Source organism: Protopterus annectens, chromosome 12.part0, assembly GCF_019279795.1.
Source record: "Protopterus annectens isolate FY-2018-M chromosome 12.part0, PAN1.0, whole genome shotgun sequence".
In the NCBI taxonomy this organism is placed as follows: Eukaryota; Metazoa; Chordata; order Ceratodontiformes; family Protopteridae; genus Protopterus; species Protopterus annectens.
Genome location: NC_056746.1, coordinates 1,161,489,406 through 1,161,515,252, shown reverse-complemented (window position 1 = coordinate 1,161,515,252; position 25,847 = coordinate 1,161,489,406). Strand labels below are relative to the sequence as shown.

The 25,847-nt window shown below is 44.7% G+C and overlaps 1 protein-coding gene across 3 annotated transcripts in view; it reads left to right on the top strand.

The window, feature by feature from the left end:
- The window catches only part of CHD6 (chromodomain helicase DNA binding protein 6), a 2,211,516-nt gene that overhangs the window by 121,915 nt on the left and 2,063,754 nt on the right, over window positions 1-25,847 (top strand). For all 3 annotated transcript variants that reach the window (XM_044090190.1, XM_044090189.1, XM_044090188.1), the window contains exon 2: window positions 22,570-22,727. The gene's annotated coding sequence lies outside the window, so the exon portion shown is untranslated. The remainder of the gene's footprint in view (window positions 1-22,569; window positions 22,728-25,847) is intronic.

Genomic DNA, 25,847 nt, shown 5'->3' with positions numbered 1-25,847 from the left:
TCCAAGCGGACAGCAAACACATACTTCTGGAACATCTGGCTTATGTAACACGGTTATTGAATTCTCTGGGATACACAGTCAACAAAGAGAAATCCAGGCTAACACCATCTCAGAAAATAACTTTCCTGGATGCCAACTTGGACACAACCACCCAGATGACCTATCTTACGCCAGAAAAACAGGGGCAACTAACTCAGTACTTCAAAATACTAGCAAATTGTACCAGGCTTACTGCAAGGAAAATCCTGCAGGCTCTGGGCTTCATGGCATCTTGCATTCTTCTAATCCCATGTGCAAAGTTGCATATGAGGAAACTTCAATGGTACCTAAAAAACCTATGGTCTCAACACAGCCACAGTTTGGGAACAATAATACAAATAATCCCATGCTTGCAAGAGGAATTTCTATGGTGGGCCCAAGCATGCCAAACAAACACAGGTCTACCATTCTGCAAGTCTCTAGCAAATCAAGTCATCACAACAGACACCTCAGACTACCTGGGGGCACACATGACAGACAGGTGCATTCAGGGCAAATGGTCCCAAAAGGAAAAGCACCTTCACATCAATCAAAAGGAAATGCTAGCAGTGATAAATGCAATTACAGCTTTCAAGGACCTCCTGCATCCAGGGCAATTATTGATAAGAACAGACAACACCACAGTAATGTGGTACATAAACAAACAAGGAGGAACACATTCATACCCCCTGTGCAGGCTAGCCATGTCACTTTGGAACTTGGCTCTGGAATGGCAAATGAACTTCAAGCACAGTACCTGCCAGGATTGGAAAACACGCTGGCAGACAATCTAAGCAGAAATATGACAGACCCACACTGATGGAAGTTGCATGCTCAAGTGTTTACAAAGATAATCCAAGCGTGGGGAAGGCCAGACATAGATCTCTTTGCCTCCCACAGGAATCATCAATTGACAAAGTTCTGCTCAAGGACCTTCCATCCAAAGGCCTGGAGAGTGGGCGCCTTTCTTTCAGTTGGGCAGCACGGACAGTTTACTTCTTCCCTCCTTTGCCTCTTCTGCCCAAGGTGCTCTTGAAAGCAAGAGCAGACAGACTGAAGATAATACTGATTGCTCCAGACTGGCCAAGACAACACTGGTACCCACTCCTGAGGAGCCTAACACATACTCCTCCCTGGACCCTACCTCTAATGCCTCTTCTACTGACTCAGCACAGCTACAAAATTCTTCACAGTCAGCTGAAAACACTCAATCTGACTGCATGGAAAATTCCTTAACACCACAACAGACCCTACTCTCCAAAGAGGTGCAGGATGTCATTTTGGAGGCCAGAAGGCCATCTACTAGAAAGGCTTACTCCGCAAATGGAAACGGTTTTGCGCTTGGAATGAGAAAAAAGGCCAGGATCCTAGAAAACTGAATTTGCCTCAGATATTACAGTATCTAGCTGAGCTGTTGAACAGTGGACTTTCATTTTCCTCCATCAAAATTCATGCCTCAGCCATTTCTGCAGAAAACAACACTGATCCACCCTTATTCTCTCACCCACTCTTAAGACAGTTCCTCAGAGGGGCTAAGAATATAAGACCTCCAAGGAAACAACCAATACCAGCCTGGGATCTTAATTACATTCTAGAAAAATTAACTTTACCTCCCTTTGAACCAGCTGCCTCAACAGATTTGCAATATTTGTCCTGGAAAACAGCTTTCCTTCTGGCCATTACCTCAGCTCGTAGGGTTTCGAACTACAAGCCCTCATGGCTGTGCAGCCCTTTCTCATCTTCCATCAGGACAGGGTTTCCCCACGAACCAACCCGTCATTTATGCCTAAGGTAGTATCCAGGGTAGCTTTAAATCAGGCCATACACTTGCCTACCTTTTACCCCAATCCTCAAAACAAAGGAGAAAGGCTGCTACATTCCTTAGACATCCATAGACAGCTACGTTACTATTTGGACAGAACAAAGCCTTTCAGGAAATCAGAACAACTCTTTGTGTCCTATGCTGTAGGAGCTCGAGGAAGCCAATTTCCAAACAGACAATTTCAATATGGATAGGCCACTGCATACGGTTTTGTTACTCCTTTCATGGCAAATCTGTTCCTACAGGCATCAGATACCACTCCACAAGGGCCACAGCTACCTCTACCGCCTCCCTCAGGGGGGCCCCAACAAAAGATTTTTGGGGGGCACCCACTGGGTGTTCTGTGCATACCTTCACAAAACACTACCACCTGCCTTTATACTCCAAAACTAGAGCAGGCTTTGCCACTGCTGTGTTGCAGGGCATTCTGGCTCTTCCCACTTCCACCTAGTGCCTACCACCCTGTGCGTAGCTTTGGGGTTCTACCCATCTGTAAGTACTGCAGCTGTATGCACGATGAACATAGTACAGTTTTGTACCTACCATAAATGTAGATGTTCGAGTGCTAATATAGCTGCAGTACAGGTTTCCCTCCCTCCTTCCCCTCTTGGTAAAGGCCTAGTGGCTAACACCTCCTCATACAACCTGATTGGGTTATCCTTCTATGGTGTATTTGCTTGCAACTACTGATTTTTGATTATATTGCATTGCATGATTATATATATAATTTATGTATTGCCTTCCTTCTGGGGCACCTGACATCTGGGGCAAGAAAGACTGAAGAAAATGGCGTCAGCTGTGTCTTATATACCCCTGTCGCACTGACGTCAGGAAAGAAAGCGACAACAACCGACGCCGGACCTAGACTTTGGAATTCGGCCGACCGAGGACCCGCCTGACGGCAGAGAACCCATCTGTAATTAATGCAGCTGTATTAGCACTCGAACATCTACATTTATGGTAGGTACAAAACTGTACTTTTTCCAGTGTCTCCAGAAAGGCGGAGTGGTGGTCCTGGGTCATGGAGGGTGATCTGTAGCAGGCCACAATTTGCATTGCAAATTTGCCTGATGATAGTTGCACATGGATGATCTCGAGGTATCATGCTGCGCCACTAACCTGAAGGTGTAGGTATCCTTGATGAATATGGATAACACCCCCTCCTTTTGTGTTTCGGTCCATGTTCTGTGGCCAAAATGTGTGGTATGAGTTGTAGCCTGGTAGTGCTGGGGTGCTCTGTGGAGCCTTGAACCAGGTTTCAGTTACTGCACAGATGTCGACGCTCTCCATACTGAGGAGTGCTTCGAAAGCATGCATTTTGAGATTTAAACTCCTGGCGCTGAGTAGCATAACCCCATTTTTTTGTGCTGTTTACGGAGGTGGGTTTGACTTTTGAGCCTTACCTAAAAAAGGCACTATGGGAGCAGCAAGAGCCTTGGCCAGTATTCGAACGCCTAGGGGTGACAGGTGCAAGCCGTCTCTTGCAAAGCAATGAGGCCTGTCGAGCATGTCGTCCCAGGCTGACAGACACTGGATCCCCTTTGAATGACACCAGAAGCTTAGCCAATTGTTGAAATTGATCATTTTTTTCTTTATACTGCAGTATCATTCTTGGTGAGGGCAGGATGCTACTCAGGCAGGTATGACCCTGACCCTGGGCTACATGATCAGAGAGCTCTTCCATGTGTCTTTTCATGTAGTCCAGGGAGGTATGTCTCAGGTCATTCAGACAAATCTGCAGAAGATACCTCAGATTTCTTGCAGGTTCAATCCACTATCGATTCTCTGCATTGCCCTTTGGCTTATCTACTGCCCAGAGTATTCACAAAATGCCTGGCATCAGTAATTGCCTACTGCAGACTTCAAGGGATACAAATTTACCCTTATTTGGACGATTGCCTGATCCAAGCGGACAGCAAACACATACTTCTGGAACATCTGGCTTATGTAACACGGTTATTGAATTCTCTGGGATACACAGTCAACAAAGAGAAATCCAGGCTAACACCATCTCAGAAAAATAACTTTCCTGGATGCCAACTTGGACACAACCACCCAGATGACCTATCTTACGCCAGAAAAACAGGGGCAACTAACTCAGTACTTCAAAATACTAGCAAATTGTACCAGGCTTACTGCAAGGAAAATCCTGCAGGCTCTGGGCTTCATGGCATCTTGCATTCTTCTAATCCCATGTGCAAAGTTGCATATGAGGAAACTTCAATGGTACCTAAAAAACCTATGGTCTCAACACAGCCACAGTTTGGGAACAATAATACAAATAATCCCATGCTTGCAAGAGGAATTTCTATGGTGGGCCCAAGCATGCCAAACAAACACAGGTCTACCATTCTGCAAGTCTCTAGCAAATCAAGTCATCACAACAGACACCTCAGACTACGCCTGGGGGGCACACATGACAGACAGGTGCATTCAGGGCAAATGGTCCCAGAAGGAAAAGCACCTTCACTTCAATCAAAGGAAATGCTAGCAGTGATAAATGCAATTACAGCTTTCAAGGACCTCCTGCATCCAGGGCAATTATTGATAAGAACAGACAACACCACAGTAATGTGGTACATAAACAAACAAGGAGGAACACATTCATACCCCCTGTGCAGGCTAGCCATGTCACTTTGGAACTTGGCTCTGGAATGGCAAATCGAACTTCAAGCACAGTACCTGCCAGGATTGGAAAACACGCTTGGCAGACAATCTAAGCAGAAATATGACAGACCCACACGAATGGAAGTTGCATCCTCAAGTGTTTACAAAGATAATCCAAGCGTGGGGAAGGCCAGACATAGATCTCTTTGCCTCCCACAGGAATCATCAATTGACAAAGTTCTGCTCAAGGACCTTCCATCCAAAGGCCTGGAGAGTGGACGCCCTTTCTTTCAGTTGGGCAGCACGGACAGTTTACGCCTTCCCTCCTTTGCCTCTTCTGCCCAAGGTGCTCTTGAAAGCAAGAGCAGACAGACTGAAGATAATACTGATTGCTCCAGACTGGCCAAGACAACACTGGTACCCACTCCTGAGGAGCCTAACACATACTCCTCCCTGGACCCTACCTCTAATGCCTCTTCTACTGACTCAGCACAGCTACAAAACTCTTCACAGTCAGCTGAAAACACTCAATCTGACTGCATGGAAAATTCCTTAACACCACAACAGACCCTACTCTCCAAAGAGGTGCAGGATGTCATTTTGGAGGCCAGAAGGCCATCTACTAGAAAGGCTTACTCCGCAAAATGGAAACGGATTTGCTTGGAATGAGAAAAAGGCCAGGATCCTAGAAAACTGAATTTGCCTCAGATATTACAGTATCTAGCTGAGCTGTTGAACAGTGGACTTTCATTTTCCTCCATCAAAATTCATGCCTCAGCCATTTCTGCAGAAACAACACTGATCCACCCTTATTCTCTCACCCACTCTTAAGACAGTTCCTCAGAGGGGCTAAGAATATAAGACCTCCAAGGAAACAACCAATACCAGCCTGGGATCTTAATTACATTCTAGAAAAATTAACTTTACCTCCCTTTGAACCAGCTGCCTCAACAGATTTGCAATATTTGTCCTGGAAAACAGCTTTCCTTCTGGCCATTACCTCAGCTGGTAGGGTTTCGAACTACAAGCCTCATGGCTGTGCAGCCCTTTCTCATCTTCCATCAGGACAGGGTTTCCCCTGAACCAACCCGTCATTTATGCCTAAGGTAGTATCCAGGGTAGCTTTAAATCAGGCCATACACTTGCCTACCTTTTACCCCAATCCTCAAAACAAAGGAGAAAGGCTGCTACATTCCTTAGACATCCATAGACAGCTACGTTACTATTTGGACAGAACAAAGCCTTTCAGGAAATCAGAACAACTCTTTGTGTCCTATGCTGTAGGAGCTCGAGGGAAGCCAATTTCCAAACAGACAATTTCAATATGGATAGGCCACTGCATACGGTTTTGTTACTCCTTTCATGGCAAATCTGTTCCTACAGGCATCAGATACCACTCCACAAGGGCCACAGCTACCTCTACAGCCTTCCTCAGAGGAGTCCCTACCAAAGATATTTTGGAGGCAGCCACTTGGAGTTCTGTGCATACCTTCACAAAACACTACCACCTGCCTTTATACTCCAAAACTAGAGCAGGCTTTGCCACTGCTGTGTTGCAGGGCATTCTGGCTCTTCCCACTTCCACCTAGTGCCTACCACCCTGTGCGTAGCTTTGGGATTCTACCCATCTGTAATTACTGCAGCTGTATGCACGATGAACATAGTACAGTTTTGTACCTACCATAAATGTAGATGTTCGAGTGCTAATATAGCTGCAGTACAGGTTTCCCTCCTCCTTCCCTCTTGGTAAAGGCCTAGTGGCTAACACCTCCTCATACAACCTGATTGGGTTATCCTTCTATGGTGTATTTGCTTGCAACTACTGATTTTTGGATTATATTGCATTGCATGATTATATATATAATTTATGTATTGCCTTCCTTCTGGGGGCACCTGACATCTGGGGCAAGAAAGACTGAAGAAAATGGCGTCAGCTGTGTCTTATATACCCCTGTCGCACTGACGTCAGGAAAACGACAACAACCGACGCCGGACCTAGACTTTGGAATTCGGCCGACCGAGGACCCGCCTGACGGCAGAGAACCCATCTGTAATTAATGCAGCTGTATTAGCACTCGAACATCTACATTTATGGTAGGTACAAAACTGTACTTTTTCCAGTGTCTCCAGAAAGGCGGAGTGGTGGTCCTGGGTCATGGAGGGTGATCTGTAGCAGGCCACAATTTGCATTGCAAATTTGCCTGATGTTAGTTGCACATGGATGATCTCGGAGGTATCATGCTGCGCCACTAACCTGAAGGTGTAGGTATCCTTGATGAATATGGATAACACCCCCTCCTTTTGTGTTTCGGTCCATGTTCTGTGGCCAAAATGTGTGGTATGAGTTGTAGCCTGGTAGTGCTGGGGTGCTCTGTGGAGCCTTGAACCAGGTTTCAGTTACTGCACAGATGTCGACGTTCTCCATACTGAGGAGTGCTTCGAGCGCATGCATTTTGAGATTTAAACTCCTGGCGTTGAGTAGCATAACCCTCATTTTTTTTTTGTGCTGTTTACGGAGGTGGGTTTGACTTTTGAGCCTTACCTAAAAAAGGCACTATGGGAGCAGCAAGAGCCTTGGCCAGTATTCGAACGCCTAGGGGTGACAGGTGCAAGCCGTCTCTTGCAAAGCAATGAGGCCTGTCGAGCATGTCGTCCCAGGCTGACAGACACTGGATCCCCTTTGAATGACACCAGAAGCTTAGCCAATTGTTGAAATTGATCATTTTTTTCTTTATACTGCAGTATCATTCTTGGTGAGGGCAGGATGCTACTCAGGCAGGTATGACCCTGACCCTGGGCTACATGATCAGAGAGCTCTTCCATGTGTCTTTTCATGTAGTCCAGGGAGGTATGTCTCAGGTCATTCACACCAACATGAACAATGACAGAGTCATATTTGTATTTGTTCTGGAGTGACCCGAGTGCTTGTGTTATGTGGCGGATTCTGGCTCCCGACAGGCAACTAACAGTAACCTTCTCTTTGTCCAGCCTAGTGAGTGGGACGTCAGTGTGCCTGACTGTAGAGTCACCTATTATTAGTGTGTTAGGTATGTTATTTCGCCTTAAGGGCTGTGATTGTGCGGCACACTGATTTTGTGTTTTATGTGTCGTCTGGTTTGTGACTGGAGGTGTTGGATGTCATTTTGGAGGCAAGGAGGCCTAGTACTAGAAAATCTTATGCTGAAAAATGGAAAAGATTCTGTGCCTGGAACCAAACTCAAGGGATGGGCACAGCAGCTCCCAATTTACCTCAGATTCTTCAATACCTAACTGAGATGCTTCACAAGGGCCTTCCTCCATCAAAATTCTTGCCTCGGCCATTTCAGCTCATTACAACACAGAACCACCCCTCTTCTCTCATCCACTGCTCAAGCAGTTCCTCAGAGGGGCCAAAAACTTAAGACCACCCAGGAGAGCCCCAACTCCAGCCTGGGACCTTAACTTTGTATTGGAAAAACTCACTCTTCCTACTTTTGAGCCAGCTGCAAGTGCAGAGTTAAAATTCCTTTCTTGGAAAGCAGCCTTCCTTTTAGCAATCACTTCAGCAAGAAGGGTATCTGAATTACAGATCCTTATGGCAGTGGAGCCTTTCATCATCTTTCTTGCAGACAGGGTGTCCCTCCGGACCAATCCCTCCTTCATGCCCCAGGTGGTATCTAGTGTGGCTCTTAATCAGTCCATTTATTTGCCAACCTTCTTTTCTAATCCACAGAACAAAGGGGAACGGATACTGCACTCCTTAGATGTGCACAGACAACTTAGATTTTATTTGGACAGGACTAAACCTCAAAGGAAATCTGAACAACTGCTGGTGGCATTTGCTGCAGGGGCAGAGAGGAAGGCTATTTCAAAGCAAACACTTTCTAAATGGATAGGCCATTGCATTCATTTCTGCTATAAGCACCATGGAAAACCTATCCCACAGGGGATTAGACCCCATTCAACCAGGGCTGCATCTACCTCTACAGCCTTTCTCTGAGATGTCCCTACCAGGGACATCCTAGAAGCTGCTACCTGGAGTTCTGTACATACTTTCACCAAGCATTACCATTTGCCAGTTTTCTCTAAATCCAGGGCTGGCTTTGCCACTGCAGTCTTGCAGGGCCTATTAACTGGTCCTAATGCTATCTAAATGCCTCCTCCCATCCTTAGCTTTGGGAATCTACCCAAATGTGATGACTGCAACAGTGAAACACGAAGAACATTTGTACAGTTGTGTACACTTAACCATAAATGTAGATGTTCAAGTGTATTCACTGTTGCAGTTCTGATTACCCTCCCTCAAGCCCCCTGACTTCTTTTGGCTATACCTTTACTCTCCTTTACTATGCTCAAAAGCTTTTTGGTGTGTTTGCTTTTTTGTTGGAGGTGTAACCTTGTGTGTGTGTGTGTGTATGTATGTATATGTATATGTATGTATATATATATATATATATATATATATATATATATATATATATATATATATATATACATACATACATACATACATACATATATATATTAATGTATGTGTGTGTGTGTGTGTGTGTGTGTACATACATACATATCTATATATATATATATATATATATATATATATATATATATATATATATATATATATATGTATATATATATATATGTATATATATATATATATATATATATATATATGTATATATATATATATATATATATATATACACATATATATATATGTATATATATTTAATTGCTTCCCATTAGGGGGGCACCTGACATCTGGGGCAAGACAAAATGATGTAATGGCGTCGGCTGCATGCTTTATACCCGACTACCTCACGTCGCGGAAGATGAGACAGCAACCGACGCAGGACCCAAGGCTTTGATAATCAGGCCGACTGAGGGCTACAGCAAGCAGACAACCCAAGTGTGATGACTGCAATAGTGAATACACTCGGACATCTACAGTTATGGTAAGTTTACACAACTGTACTTTCTCTTGTTTGTATACACCCTTTTGCTGATATTTTCAGTCTCTTGGTGGAATGCACTACTTTTTCATGTCTAGACCTGAACTCCCTACTACTGTGTGCATCATTTTTCAATATCTTTTCCACCTCACCCCGACTGTGTTTACTGGTGTAGCCACCTAATCATTTTTCTCCACTAACTGTGCATGCAGTATCCATTGACTCTACAAGGTTCCACTTCTACTGTACGTTGCAGTCTTTTAGGAACAATAGTAGGCAAGCGATCACAGGGACCACAACTAGTCTAGCCATATGTATACCTTAAGCAGGCACACTGAAAAATTCTTGCCCCACCCCCATCTTATGAGGAGCTAATAGTGCCCACCTCCCAAATCAAGCAGACCTATAAATGCTAACCCTAGTGTAAGTTTGTCTCTCCCTGTCCAGTCATCAAGACTAGCTAGACAGAGTAGTACTTTGCTTGACCTATTGCAGTAACGTATTCTGTTGGATGGGAAAACATTGATTTTTTTTTTCCATCTATCCAGCAAATTTAGTTTGTTTTTCGGTTATAAATTTAGGTCCATAGTACGAATATTTGTAGAGCCATTGGTTTTTTGAAGAAATGGGAAGTCAGATTGCATTAGCTCTTTCTTTTATACCTTGAAAAGCAAGACACAAGTCAACTCTAATGAGCAAGTAGGGTCTACAGTAGTTCGTCGAAAACACTTTCCAGTGAACACACATTCATCAACGTCATTCAGTGAAAATCACTTCAGCGATTCGCTGAATACTCCCAGGACAAAGAAGTACTTGCCCTGCAACATAATGGACCCACATCTAGCTAAATCGAACCTTCCTCCCTAACTATATATATACACCAACTCCGAGATCGTACTACAGTGGAGAAAAGGGCAAAGATGATGTTCATCGTGTTTTACTGTTTCAGTCATGACTGTAGGGTTCTCCCTTGCCGGCAGGCAGTCCTCGGTCGGCCATAATCCCAAAGTCTGGGTCTGGCATCGGCTGCTCAGCCATGCTCCCTGACGTCAGAGTGCCAGGAGTACTAAAGCTGACGGCCGACACCATGTTCTCCAGTCTTTCTTGCCGTGCGGTGATAGTTCGCATTTGCCGGTCGGCTGACTCCTGAAAATTTTTTCTAATTGTACTTCAGTCCGAAGATTTTCTTCTCCTACTCAAAGCTAAGTACCCCGTTGGGGAAACTTTTTTCTTGCTCCAGTCCGATGTCAGAAAAAGTTAATAATTGTATGTCTTGTGGGAAGCAAATACCTCATAAGGATTTTCATTCTTACTGTATTCCTTGCTTAGGCCCTGACCACGACATAGCTAGTTGTCGGTTTTGTGCTAGATTCAATCAACGTACGATTAAACGAAGGTACAATTTTGCATTTCTTTACTTCGGTAGGCGTTTTAATTACAAAATGTCATCTGATTCGGTTCCGGCTACCGGAGTTCACAAACGACGCAAGGATAAAGACAGGCCTCCGAGGTCCAAATCGGACGATATTGTACAAGCAGAGCCAGCTTCAGGTTCGGCCGTCGTCAGTAAGGCGCTTTTGCAGCCCCTGTCGTCGGCCATTTCGGAACCGATGGCCGAAACGGACTCCCACGAGGATCCAACTAGGCCTTTGAATATTTCTGTTGCAGGACCTTCAGACAATGCTCGTTCGGATGGGTCCGGAGCCGCTGTGCAGGTACCAGCTTCCGAAGGGGTTTTCAGGCCTACTTATCTTCTGGTAAAGGCAAAGCCAAAGGCAAAGACTCCTTCCAAATCAAAGACTACAGCCCAGGCCTCTTCTGATCCGGCACCCAAGTCTCAGAAACAATTACTTAAGATGGCGGAGGACTTACTTACTATGATTAGGGGTTCTCATCCCCCTCCAGATAAAAGGCCAAGGCAGGAAGTGTATTATGACTCCTCTGATCAGGCTTCTGTTTCTTCAGTTTCTTTTTCTGACCAGGAATATTCTTTCCCTCCTTATGAGGATTCTGATGCTGAGGAATCCATTCCTTCAGCTTCTCCCCCTGAGGATTTCTCTTTGGGAAACTTTACATGAAATGAGGAACATTTTCACTGGGAAGGACAGGAGTACTCGGAATCTAAGAAAAGACTTAGGGATTTTCTTCTTCTTCCCCAACATAGACCCCTGGCTATCCCCCCTATTTTGGATATTGTGGATGATGCTTTTTTGGAGGCTAACTTAACTCCTGACTCTTTCCCTCCTGCTCCTGTTAAGCCAGACAGATATTATAGGGTTCCTGATTCCCACCAGTTTTTATACACGAATCATACTGCTGATCCTGAAACCATTTCTCAGGGTTCCTGATTCCCACCAGTTTTTATCCAAGAATCCTACTGCTGATCCTGAAACCATTTCTCATGGTCCTAAGGGGGTTAAGGCCGCTGCTGCTAAAAACCCCATTCCCACTGAGAAGGATTCCAGATCTTTAGAAAGATGGGGCAAAAAAGTGTACACTTCTGCTACTTTATCTATTAGGGCTTTAAACTGTCAATTTCATATGCTGAAATACCAGCAATTTCTTCTGTCTGTTTTGAAACAAAAGCTAACTTCCATTTCCGCCTGTGCAGATAAGGAATTACATGATTTAATGCATGCCACTGAACAAGTTGGGAAGCATGGTTTACACTGTGGATGTCCTTCAAGGATGCATCTGCAGTCATAACAAATGGGTTGTCCTGTCATCAGGCAGCCCTTCGGTCGGCCGGATTCCAAAGTCTGGGTCTGGCTTCGCTGGTGTCGCACTTCACCCGGCGTCATTGCGGCAGTTATTGGTATAAAGGCATCAGCCGGCCATTTTCCCAGTCTTTCTTGCGCGTGCCGAAGCAGAAGCTGTTCGCAAGTGCGGTCGGTCAGATCCAGAGATTACTACTACCGAATACTACTTGAAGACTTCTATAAAGCTAAGTACCCGTTGGATTCTTTCTTGCCTCAGCCGATGTCAGAGAAAGTTAATAACTGTTTATCTTGTGGGAAACAAATACCTCATAAAGATTTCCACTCCTATTGCATACATTGTTTAGGCCCAGACCACGACGTAGCAGCTTGTCTAGCCTGTGCTTCTTTTAACCGGCCGGACGCAGGCGTCGCTCGGACTTTGCTGAACAGATTTTCGGCTCCGATTTTGCCTACATTATGCCGTCGGATCCTCCGACTACGCAAATAACCAAAAAACGCAAAGAAAAGGACTGACACTCGCGGTCCGCGGTTTCGGCCGAAACCGCGGTTAAGCATGCCGAAACCGAGCAAGCGGTTCTTTCTTCAGCCGATAACTTGCCTTCTACCGAGGCCTCTTCTAACCTGGTAGAAACGGCTTCTGAAATCCAACCTTCTGTTGCGATTTCACAGGATTTATCAGACACCATTCCCCTTGATATCTCTACTCCTGCACGTGGAGCTGCTAGGCCTCCTCCAGCTATGTCTATTAAGGCCTTTGCCAGGGCTAAAGCAGCCAAAGCATCTAAACCTGTGCCTTCCAAGCCCCCCTCTCACAGGCCCAGCACCAGCTCCCATATGCTTTCTTTGGCAGAGGATCTCATCTCTTTAATTCGTGGAGCCCAGCCTCATCCAGACAGGGCCTCTCTCCCTCCTCCAGAAAAGAGGCCTAGAGCAGAGCCCCCTGAGCCAGTAGCCACAGATGATTCCTCTGATGACTCAGATCATACAGACCCTCCTGAGGCTTCTTATTCTCCTTACGAAGACTCTGATGCTGAGGAATCCATCCCTTCAGCCTCTCCTCCTGAGGAATTTTCCTTTGGGGAAACCTTGCATGCTATGAGGGAACAATTTCAGTGGCAGGGCCAAGATTTCTCGGACTCTAGAAAAAGGCTTAGGACCTTTCTACACTTGCCACAGCATAGGCCTTTAGCTATACCTCCAGTTTTATCTGTTGTTGATGATGCATTTAATGATGCTTGCACTGCTCCTGATACTTTACCTCCGGCTCCTGCTAAGCCCGATAGGTACTACAGGGTCCCGGACACTCATCACCACTTATATAAGGCTCCTTTTGCAGATCCAGAGACTTTCTCCCAGGGCCCTAAAGCTGTAGCAGCTACTTCTTCTAAAAAACCCCTCCCCTCTGAAAGGGAATCCAGGTCCTTAGAGAGATGGGGTAAAAATGTTTACACCTCTGCTACTTTGTCAGCTAGAGCTTTGAACTGCCAATTTCATATGATTCAATATCAAGAGTTTATGCTTGACCAGTTGACTAAAAAACTGTCCTCAGAAGAATCTATAGATAAAAAGTATGTTCAAGAAATGTTACATAACATACAGCAGGTTAGTAACCATTCTTTAAAATGTGGCTATGATGCACTGGAGGCTTCCTTTAGATCAGCCATGACTGGCACAGTTATCAGGAGGCATGCATGGTTGAAAGAGCAGGCATTACGGACCATGTCAAATCTAAGCTTTTGGATGCACCTATGGACAAGGTCAATTTATTTGGTGCCCCGCACAACAGGTACTAAAAAGATGGAAGAAAGCAAAATCTGTGCAAACAGTGAAAGATTTCTTACAAGTTCAACCTCCAAGGTTTAGCAGGAACTGGCCCTCCAAGAATTGGTCCTTTCCGGACTCCTCTAAGGCACAAAGAGGCAGGAATAGGCTCTAGAGGCAGAAACCAATCCAGGGGTGCCTACAGGGGTGCCAGTGGCAGGGTAACAACCAGCGAGGCGGATACAGCCACCACCACTACAACAACTCAATCACAGTGACTTGGCGGTGGCACCGCCTACCAGGGAACAACTAGAAGCACCCTTAGGCGGAAAGCTAACATTATTTTCAAGAAACTGGCACTGCATTACAAGAGAAAATGGATTTTGCAGACTATAGACAAAGGTTACAGGTTTCATTTCCATACACTACCAGGAAAGAGAGGAATGCCAAACCTACCACCTTCTCAAAGGACAGAAGCTCTAAAACAAATATCTCAATTATTAAGAATGAGAGCTGTGGAAAAGGTACCATCTATGGAGCAAGGGAAGGGATTTTACTCCAGGCTCTTCCTGGTACCAAGAAAAGAAAACAAATGGAGACCTATTCTAGACCTGTCCGCTTTAAACACATTCCTCATTGTCCCAAAATTCAAAATGCTGACCCTACAGCAGCTTCTTCCCATGCTGGGCAAGGAGTCTTGGCTGGTAACTCTAGATCTCAAGGAGGCATACCTGCACGTCCCCATAAGACCAATTTGCAGAAGATACCTCAGATTTCTTGCAGGATCAGAGCATTATCAATTCTCAGCATTGCCCTTTGGCTTATCTACTGCGCCCAGAGTGTTCACGAAATGCCTGGCATCAGTAATCGCTCATTGCAGATTTCAGAATTCAAATCTATCCCTACCTGGACGACTGCCTGATACAAGCGGACAACAAAACAAACTCACAGAAGACTTACAAAGAGTAATCTACCTGCTGCAAGCCCTGGGATATACAGTCAATACAAAAAGTCAAGGCTGATTCCATCCCAAAGAATAACCTTTCTGGGTGCAGAACTGGACACATCAAAACAAATGGCATTTCTAACTGCAGAAAAGAAGAGCAACTTCCTCTCTACTTCTTGGCATTAACAAAGCAGAGCCATCTAACTGCAAGAAAAGTGCTACAAGCTCTAGGCTTCATGGCATCCTGCATAATACTGGTACCTCATGCCAGGCTGCATATGAGAAAGCTACAGTGGTACCTAAAGAATTTGTGGTCTCAGCACAAGCACAGCCTAGAAACCAAAATTCCACTGATTCCATGCCTGAAGCAAGAGTTCTTATGGTGGGCTCAGGCCTGTCAATCAAACACAGGACTGCCCTTCTGCAAAAGTCAACCAAGACAAACCATCACGACAGATGCCTCAGACCTCGGTTGGGGGGCACACATGATGGGCAAGTGCTTTCAAGGCCTATGGACTCAAGACCAGCTGCATCTTCACATAAATCTAAAAGAAATGATGGCAGTAAAATTGGCAATCCAGGCATTCAGACCTTTTCTCCAAGAAGGCCAGTTGATGATAAGGACAGACAACACCACAGTTATGTGGTACATCAACAAACAGGGAGGCACACACTCATACCCTCTATGCCGGTTGACACTGGACCTATGGGATGTGGCTCTGAGCTACAACATTCAGTTATAGGCAATTTATGTATCAGGGAAGGAAAACATCCTAGCAGACATATTAAGCAGAACTACAACAGATGCCCACGAATGGATGCTGCATCCGGACATCTTCAAAACCATCACAAGAGAATGGGGATTACCACAAATAGACTTGTTTGCATCCCCTTCCAATCACCAGTTGAAGAAATTCTGCACAAGGACTTACCACCCACTTGCTTGGAAGGTGGACTCCCTATCCTTCAGTTGGAAAAGCCTGACGCATCGCATTCCCACCACTACCTTTGATGCACAAGGTGCTTCTCAAGATCAAAGAGGCGTCCGAGGATCATTCTGATAGCCCCAGACTGGCCAAGACAACATTGGTATCCACTGCTGAGGAGCATGTCCGGGAACAAAGATGGACACTGCCCTGATCCCATTACTGCTGACACAGAACAACTACAACATTCTGCATCCAAACCTAAAACTCTGCAGCTAACTGCCTGGAACATTACATAACAGAAATTAACCCAAATTTATCCCAAAGGGTTAAAGACATAATCCTGGAGGCTCAGACCTTCAACAAGAAAGAATTATGCAGCAAAATGGAAAAGATATCTCATCTGGGGGACTGCAGAGGGGCAAGGTGGGACACTGGTGAAAATAGCCAACATCCTGGAGTACTTGGCGGAGCTCTTCCATACAGGCCTGTCCTATTCCTCCATCAAGATACATGCATCAGCTATTTCAGCAGAGTACAGCTTGGATCCTCCTGTCTTCTCATCCTCTGCTCAGACAGTTTCTGAGAAGAATTAAAATGTAAAACCTCCCAGGAAACCTCCATTGCCAGCATGGGACTTGAACTTTGTGCTAGAAAAACTGACTCTTCCTCCTTTCGAACCAGCAGCAACAGCAGAATTGCAATACTTATCCTGGAAGACTGCTTTCCTTCTGGCAATAACTTCAGCAAGAAGGGTCTCTGAGCTACAGGCATTAATGGCAGTGCAACCCTTCCTAATCTTTCATCAAGATAGAGTGTCCATGAGAACAAATCCTACATTTATGCCTAAGGTGGTATCCAGAGTATCTTTAAATCAGTCTATCCACCTTCCTACTTTCTTCCCCAACCCTCAGAACAGGGGAGAAAGGCTCTTACATACCTTGGATGTACACAGACAATTACGCTACTACCTGGACAGGACAAAAAACAATAGAAAAACTGACCAGCTTCTGGTAGCATATGCAGCAGGAAAGGAAGGAAAACCAATTTCTAAACAGACAATCTCCAAATGGATAGGAAATTGCATTAGATTTTGTTACTCCTACCATGGAAAGAAAACTCCAGAGAACATCAGGCCTCACTCCACAAGGGCTACAGCTACTACCACAGCTTTCTTACGAGGAGTGGCTACCAAGGACGTTATAGAGGCTGCTACCTGGACCTCCGTGCATACATTTGCCAAGCATTATAACTTACCTCTATACTCTAGATCCCGTGCTGGTTTTGCCACTGCTGTTTTGCAAGGGATCCTAACTACACCATAATCTCTTCTCATTTCCTCCTCCCCTAGTTTAGCTATGGTATTCTACCCATTTGTAAAGACTGCAGATGCATCCTTGAAGGACATAGTACAGTTTGTACCTACCATAAATGTAGATGTCCGAGAGGAATGCATCTGCAGTCAGATTACCTACCCTCCTTCCCCTCTGAGGTACTCCTAGGGTATTTGCCAATCTTCAGCTAGCTTGGGGGGGATCTATTATGGTGTATTTGTTTGTATATATGTACATACATGCTTATTTTTGTGTTTGCTCTCTACTATTTGGAAACTTTGGCATTTATCCAAATTTAGCCATCCAAGAGGGCACCTGGCATCTGGGGCAAGAAACACTGAGGAAAATGGCGTCGGCTGATGCCTTTATACCCGAATAACTGCCGCAATGACGTCGGGTGAAGTGCGACACCAGCCGAAGCCAGACCCAGACTTTGGAATCCGGCCGACCGAAGGGCTGCCTGACGACAGGACAACCCATTTGTAAAGACTGCAGATGCATTCCTCTCGGACATCTACATTTATGGTAGGTACAAAACTGTACTTTCCCATCCCCCTCCTGATAAGAGGCCTAGGCAAGACACTGACTATGAATCTTCAGATCAGGTTTCTATTTCTTCTGATTCCTCTTCTGATCAGGAATATCCCCCCCCCCCCCATGAGGATTCTGATGCTGAGGAATCTATACCTTCAGCATCTCCTCCTGAGGACTATTCCTTTGGGGAAACCTTGTATTCTATGAGGGAGCATTTCCGCTGGGAGAGCCAAGATTTTTCAGAATCTAAAAAGAGGTTCAGGGATTTTCTTTTACTACCTCAGCACAGGCCTCTAGCCATTCCACCTGTGTTAGACATTGTAGATGATGTATTTTCAGAGTCTAGTCTGACCCCTGATTCCTTACCCCCAGCTCCTGTTAAGCCTGACAGATATTACAGGGTTCCTGACTCACACAAATTTCTTTTTAGAAACCCTGCTGCTAACCCAGAAACTATTTCACAGGGTCCAAAGGGAGTTAAGGCTTCCACTGCAAAAAACCCAACCCCTTCTGACAGAGATTCAAGGGCACTGGATAGATGGGGAAAAAAGGTTTACACATCTGCAACCTTGGCTATAAGGGCCTTAAACTGTCAATTTCATATGCTTAAGTATCAGCAACATGTCATGGGATTGCTTAAACAGAACTTGTTGTTAAATTCTGAATGTGCAGAAAACAAGGAAATGCAGGATTTATTTTATGCAGCAGAACAAGTTGGAAAACATACTTTGCAATGTGGTTTTGATTCTTTGGAGGCCTCCTGCAGGGCCCCAGTTACGGGTTCTGTAATTAGGAGGCATGCTTGGTTAAAGGAACAAAATCTGCCTGTTCATGTTAAGTAAAATTACTAGATGCACCTTTACAGCATGATACTTTGGTGTTAAGGCAGAAGAGGTGTTAAAGACAATGGAGGACAAAGCTAAATCTATGCAAACTGTCAAAGATTTTTTACAAGTACAGCCACCTAGGTTTAGTAGACACTGGCCTACAAAAAATTGGTCCTTTCCTGTGTCAGACAGACTTCAAAGGGGCAGATCCCAGGCGCAAGGTTCTTACAGGCCCAAGCAATGGGGGGCGTCTACCTCCAAAGCTGGAGAAGATAGATCACAAACATACAGAAAACAGTCCCAATACCTTCCTCCTGCTAGCACCAAGCACTTATCTTTTTGCAGCACCCTTAGGGGGAAAATTAGCACTTTTTGCTCAAAATTGGCACATCATAACCTAGGACAAGTGGGTTCTAAACATAGTGTCACAAGGCTACGAGTTCCATTTCCATACTCTGCCAAAGGCAAACGGCTGGCCAGATCTACCAAAAAATCAATGGACAGAGGCACAAAAACAAGTCTCATCCCTCATGGACACGGGGGCCATTCAACAAGTACCAGAGCAAGAGCAGGGACAAGGATTTTACTCAAGAATGCTCTTAGTACCCAGAAAGGACAAGGCCTGGAGGCCGGTACTGGACCTATCTATTCTGAACACTTTCCTGGATATTCTGAAATTCAAAATGTTTACTTTGCAGCAGCTTCTGCCCATGCTGGGCAAGAATGCTTGGCTTGTGACTTTTTAGACCTAAAGGAGGCATACCTGCATGTTTCAGTCAGACAGTCATGAGGCATACCTGCATGTTCCAATCAGACAGTCATGCAGAAGATACCCAAGATTCAAAGCTGGTTCAATGTATTGCCAGTTCTCTGCACTGCCCTTTGGTTATCTACTGAGCCCAGGGTCTTTACAAAGTGCCTGGCACCAGTAATTGCATTCTGCAGACAAAGAGGAATACAAATATATCCTTACTTGGACGACTGTCTCATTCAAGCAGAGAACAAGGACATTCTTCTTCAACATCTGGCATTTGTGAAAAGACTTCTAACATGCCCAGGGTACACAGTCAACAAAAAGAAATCAAAACTAGTACCCTCACAAGAGATGATATTCCTGGGTGCAAGCTTGAATACAACTGCCCAGATGGCTTGTCTCACGCCAGATAAACAAAGGCAACTGACCTACCTATTTCAAAATGTTGACAACAAAGGCCCAGTTATCTGCAAGAAAAATTCTGCAGGCTTTGGGCTTCATGGCCTCCTGCATCCTACTAATTCCATATGCAAGACTGCATATGAGGAAACTTCAATGGTACCTAAAAAGTGTTTGGAGTCAACATTGCCACAGGCTGGAAACTATGATTACTCTCATTCACTGCCTGCAACAGGAGTTTCGATGGTGGGCAAAGGCTTGTCACCAGAACAAGGGACAGCCATTCACACTACCTCCAGCCAGGCAGACACTAACAACGGATGCGTCAGACTGTGCCTGGGGAGCCCACATGGCAAGAAGATGCTTTCAGGGCACATGGGCCTCAAACCAAATGCATCTACATATCAATCAAAAAGAGATGTTAGCAGTTCAAAATGCACTGACAGCCTTCAAGGACCTACTTCAACCGGGACAACTACTGATAAAGACAGACAACACCATGGTTATGTGGTATATAAACAAGCAGGGGGGCACACATTCTTACCCCCTTTGCAGACTAGCCATGACCTTGTGAGACACAGCTTTGACTTACCAACTACATCTGCAGGCACAATTCCTGCCAGGAAGGAAAAATACTCTGGCAGACTAACTAAGCAGAAACCTCCTGGATCCCTACGAGTGGCACCTGGATCCACAAGTCTTCAGCATGATAAGGAAATGGGGATGCCCGGACATAGATCTATTTGCCTCCCCTCTCAATTACCAACTAAAAAGATTCTGCACAAGGACTTATCACATACAAGCATGGAAAGTGGACGCCCTATCCTTCAGCTGGAAAAACCTGTCAGTATATGCATTTCCTCCACTGCCTCTCCTCCCAAAGGTGCTCCTAAAGGTCAGACAGGAGAAGCCAAAGATGATACTGATTGCCCCAGACTGGCCACGCCAGTACTGGTATCCAATACTAAGGAACTTATCTCTATACCCAGCTTGGACCTTACCTCAAATACCTCGACTACTGTCCCAGCCAACTCAGGACATTAAACTTGGCAGCATGGCGGATAATGTAGTCATACAAAAAACACCACTCATTAAAGCTGTGATGGATGTCATTCTGGAAGCCAGAAGGCCTAGTACTAGAAAATTTTATGCTGGAAAATGGAAGAGATCCTGTGCCTGGAACCAGGCACAAGGAACTGATACAGCGGTACCAAATATTCCTCAGATTTTGCAATACTTAACTGAGATGCTGGACAAAGGCCTATTTTTTTCATCAATTAAAATTCATGCCTCTGCCATTTCGGCTCATTACAATACAGAGCCACCACTTTTTTTTCACCCTTTATTAAGGCAGTACCTCAGAGGAGCCAAAAAGTTAAGGCCCCCGAGGAGACTACCAATACCTGCATGGGACCTCAACTATGTCTTGGAAAAGCTCACACTGCCTCCTTTTGAGCCAGCTGCTACTGCTGATATGAAGTTTTTATCTTGGAAAACAGCTGTGCTCTTAGCAATTACTTCTGCAAGACGAGTTTCAGAGCTACAGGCACTCATGGCTGTGGAACCTTTCATCATTTTTCATCCAGACAGGGTCTCCCTAAGGGAAACCCAGCATTTATGCCTAAAGTAGTGTCCATTGTGACTCTATCCATCTGCCAACCGTTTACCCAAATCCACAGAACAAGGGGGAGAGAATTCTGCATTCTTTGGACATACACAGACAGCTTAGATTCTACTTGAACAGAACCAAAGCTTTCAGGAAGACAGAGCAATTACTAGTGGCTTATGCTGCAGGATCACAAGGAAAGTCTATCTCAAAGCAGATTATTTCTAAGTGATTATGCCACTGCATTCGTTTCTGCTACTTACACCATGGCAAACCAGTGCCTAAGGGCATTTGGCCTCATTCCACCAGAGCTGCAGCCACCTCAGCAGCCTTTCTCAAGGGAGTACCAACTAGAGGCATTTTAGAGGCAGCTACTTGGAGTTCAGTGCACACATTCACAAAGCATTATCTGCCACTCTACTCTAAATCTAGGGCAGGCTTTGCCACTGCAGTCCTGCAGGGCCTCATAGCCGCTCCTACTGCTGTGTAGTTCCAGCCTCCCAACCATAGCTTTGGGACTCTACCCAAATGTAATGACTGCAACAGTGAAACACGAAGAACATAGTACAGTTGTATATACTTACCATAAATGTAGATTTTCGAGTGTATTCACTGTTTCAGTCTAGGTTACCCACCCGCCTTCCCCCTTTTCTTTCGGATCTCGTCTTTCCTTCCCTGATTTATACTACCTATATGGTGTATTTGCTTATAGATGAAGGTAAAATTTATTTTGGTGTATTTATGAATATATATATATATATATATATATATATATATATATATATATATATATATACAATTTGGCTACCCTTTTTGGGGGCACCTGACATCTGGGGCAAGAAAAACTGAAGAAAATGGTGTCGGCTGCTTCTTTTATACCCCTGACGTCAGGGAAGGGGCGACAGAAACCGACACAGGACCCAAGACTTTGGAATTCAGGTCGGCTGAGGGCAACCTGCCAGCAGGATTACCCAAATGTAATGACTGCAACAGTGAATACACTCTAACATCTACATTTATGGTAAGTGTACACAACTGTACTTTGTGTACTTGGCCAACTATGTCTTTGCCCTGGGAGTATTCAGCGAATCGCTGAAGTGAGTTTCACTGAATGATGGTCGATGAATGTGTGTTCGCTAGAAAGTGTTTTCGGCGAATTAATATAGACCAGAGCCAGTAGGTTACTGAGTAGAAGGAGAGTAGTACTCCTCTACCAGGATAATTGAAAGATTTATGGTGTTTAATTTTTTGGTTAAAGATTGTTGGAGCCTTTTCAGTTAGCAATATGCTTGGATTTGTACATACCTAAGGAAGTATTGTATGCAGTGATTGGATTGAAAGCAGGAGTACAGTGGTGAGATGACTTGTTTGGATCTTGCAGATGTTCCCCTGGAAATTAACTGGGCTGGATAGAAGGATTTGCAGACTATGGTGGAAACATGATGATCGAATGAGGCAAAAAGAGAGTTGTCCACATATGTACACAGGTCCCTTATGACTGTATCTGTTTGAAGAGGAGTGTCACTTGCAACATATGAGGTAGGAACAATTTTTGTTGCTGAAATCTACCATGCTGTATTTTCTTGCATTTAGTTTGAGACCATTTCTAGTATACCAGGTATGTGGATATTTTGAGATAGGAACTTTTGTTGCTGAACACTGCTTTGCTGTATTTTTTTTTTTGCATTTGTCATACAACCATTTTCAGTATACCAGGTCCCTTTTTGGAGCAGTTTACTGTCTGGGATAACTGTCCCCATCTCGTAGTCATTGGAACACTTCAGGGATATTGGCTTGAATGTCAGCAAAATTAATTCCAAACAGGAGAGGGCCAGCACATATCCCTGTGTGACATCCATTAGTTACAGTTTTATGTTCAGAGAGGGTACCAGCAGCCTTCCCTGCTTGGGGGTCTATCTGTTAAATAGCTGGTTTGCAATCCAGACCAGCAGACAATGTAGGGGTTTACACAAAGATTAACTTTTCAGTAATACCAGCATGGGGGATAGTGTCAAACCTTGGCCCGATCAAGATAAGCAGCATAGGTGACCACTGTCCACAACCTCTGAAACCTTTTTGAAAACTTTTACTAGTGTCAGAAGACAAAACTTGCCTTTCACAAAATCAAACTGAGTAGAGTATAGCTCAGTTAAGTTGCCTATGTGTGTAAATGACTTCTGCTGTGATACGTTCCATGGCCGGTGAAGTTGATGAGCCTGTGAATAGCTATGTTTGAAGGTGGGCCACCTTTGTTTAGAACAGTAACAGTAGCTGCTTTCCAGGCATCTGGGACAAACCCTGCGAATAGGCCGAAGTTGTACAGTTTAAGAAGAGGCTCAAATAGGGCATACTTGGCACTGATGAGAATGCAATCTGATACGTTGCCTGGTCCCATGGAAACATTTTTTTTTAGCCTTTGACAGGGATTCACATACTTCTTGCAAGGTGGTTTTAGGGGAAATTAAATTCTCAGGGATAGTGGTGTAAAGATGACAATTTGTATGCTGATTGTGTTGGCCATGTCACTGGGATCAGAATGTACAATGCTGTGTATGGTCTCCATGCATTGCTGAACATTTGGTGTGTGCAGCTACCTTAAACTCTTGCTGTGCTGTACTGTACATTTTCTTCTAGTGCTGCCCTGTTTCTTGTTCACATCAGTGTGGTCTTTTGGTAGTAAGAATGGAGCTTTCTTGCAACTTTTCATTATTTTATTTCTTTGTTTTACAATTTATTAATGTGGGCGTTCCACACGAGAAGTTTATTCCAGAATTTACCATTATATTTAGGAGTGACCGATACAGACTTTTCTATGCAGCTGTTTATGTGCTGGTAAAAATTGCAAGTAAATGTGGCAGTTTTCTCAGTTGAGTCCACTTGTGGGCAGTATTGTTCAGATTTTTGAGTAGGTCTTCTACAAGTTGGAGAAGTCCTTAACAATACCACCCCACCACCACAAAACCATCTTTAAGTTTGACAGAGAAGATGACTGACTTGTAGTCAGATTTAAGTAGGGGTGAGGGGGATGAGTGTTGGGTTGCAGGTGGGGCTAGGTTGACAAGGCAAAGGATATTGGGTCCTGTAGTGGGTAGCTGTACAATTTTCTCCAGTGTACTGGTATTAGCAGACTCAAGGAAATGCTGAGCATATCCATTTTTAGAGGTTTAAGTGTGCCAGTCGGTGCTTTGGTAACTGAATCATCAATGGTATTAAGGCAGTTTCTGTTTGTATATCTTCAGATGTTTTGCTTTCTTGTATTACTTTAACTTGTGCACCTCTGTTTGGACAGTCTTTGTCTTCAGTAATAGGTGCTCTGACATACAGCACATTTGGATTTGTAGGCATTCTTGTCTAGTGCATTCTGAACTAGTAATGGTGGTGTTGCCAAGCTCTTTTGTCCACCCAGCTTGCTACTCTGTTTGTGCTCTGTAAATCACACTGTACCCTGACTTGTGCTAATGCCAACTACAGTGCCTAATGTCTTTTCTCCAAAAATGTACTTTAGGTCTGACTTACTCTCACTAAAATATGTTCACTACTTGCTGTTAATGGAAATTGTACATCATCTTCTTTCAGCTGTTCCCGTTAGGGGTCGCAACAGCGGATCATGTGTTTCCATTTCTTCCTGTCCTGTGCATCTTGCTCTGTCACACCCGCCGTCTGCATGTCCTCTCTCACCACATCCATAAACCTTACCTTAGGCCTTCCTCTTTTCCTGTTACCTGGTAGCTTCATCCTTAGCATCTTTTTCCCAATATACTCAGCATCCCTCCTCAGCACATGTCCAAACCAACGTAATCTTGCCCCTCTGGCTTTGTCTCCAAACCTTCCAACCTGGGCTGACCCTCTGATATACTTATTCCTAATCCTGTCCACCCTCGTCACACCCAGTGCAAATCCTAACATCTTTAACTCTGCCACATCCAGCTCAAACTCCTGCCTTTTTGTCATTGCCACTGTCTCCGACCCATATAACTTAGCTGGTTTCACTACCCTGTTGTAAGACCTTCCCTTTCACTCTTACTGGTACTCTTCTCCACCGACTCCATCCTGCCTGTACTCTCTTCTTCACCTCTCTTCCACACTCACCGTTACTCTGAACTATTGATCCCAAGTATTTAAACTCATCCACATTCGCCACCTTTACTCCCTGCATCCTCACCATTCCTCTATCCTCCCTCTCATTCACACACATATGTTCTGCCTTAGTCCTGCTGACCTTCATTCCTCTTCTCTCTAGAGCATATCTCCATCTCTCCAGGGTCTCCTCCACCTGTTCCCTACTCTCACCACAGATCACAGTGTCGTCTGCAAGCATCATAGTCCACGGGGACTCCTGTCTGATCTCGTCTGTCAACCTGTTTATCACCATTGCAAATAAGAAAGGGTCCAGAGCTGATCCTTGATGTAACCCCACTTCCACCTTAAACGCACCCGTCACTCCCACCGCTGTCACACTACCCTCGTACATATCCTGTACCACTCTTACATGCTTCTCTGACACTCCTGACTTCTTCATACAATACCACAATTCCTCTCTAGGCACCCTGTCATATGCTTTCTCTAAGTCTACAAAAACACAATGCAACTCCTTCTGACCTTCTCTGTACTTCTCCATCAACACTCTCAGAGCAAACATCGCATCTGTAGTGCTCCTTC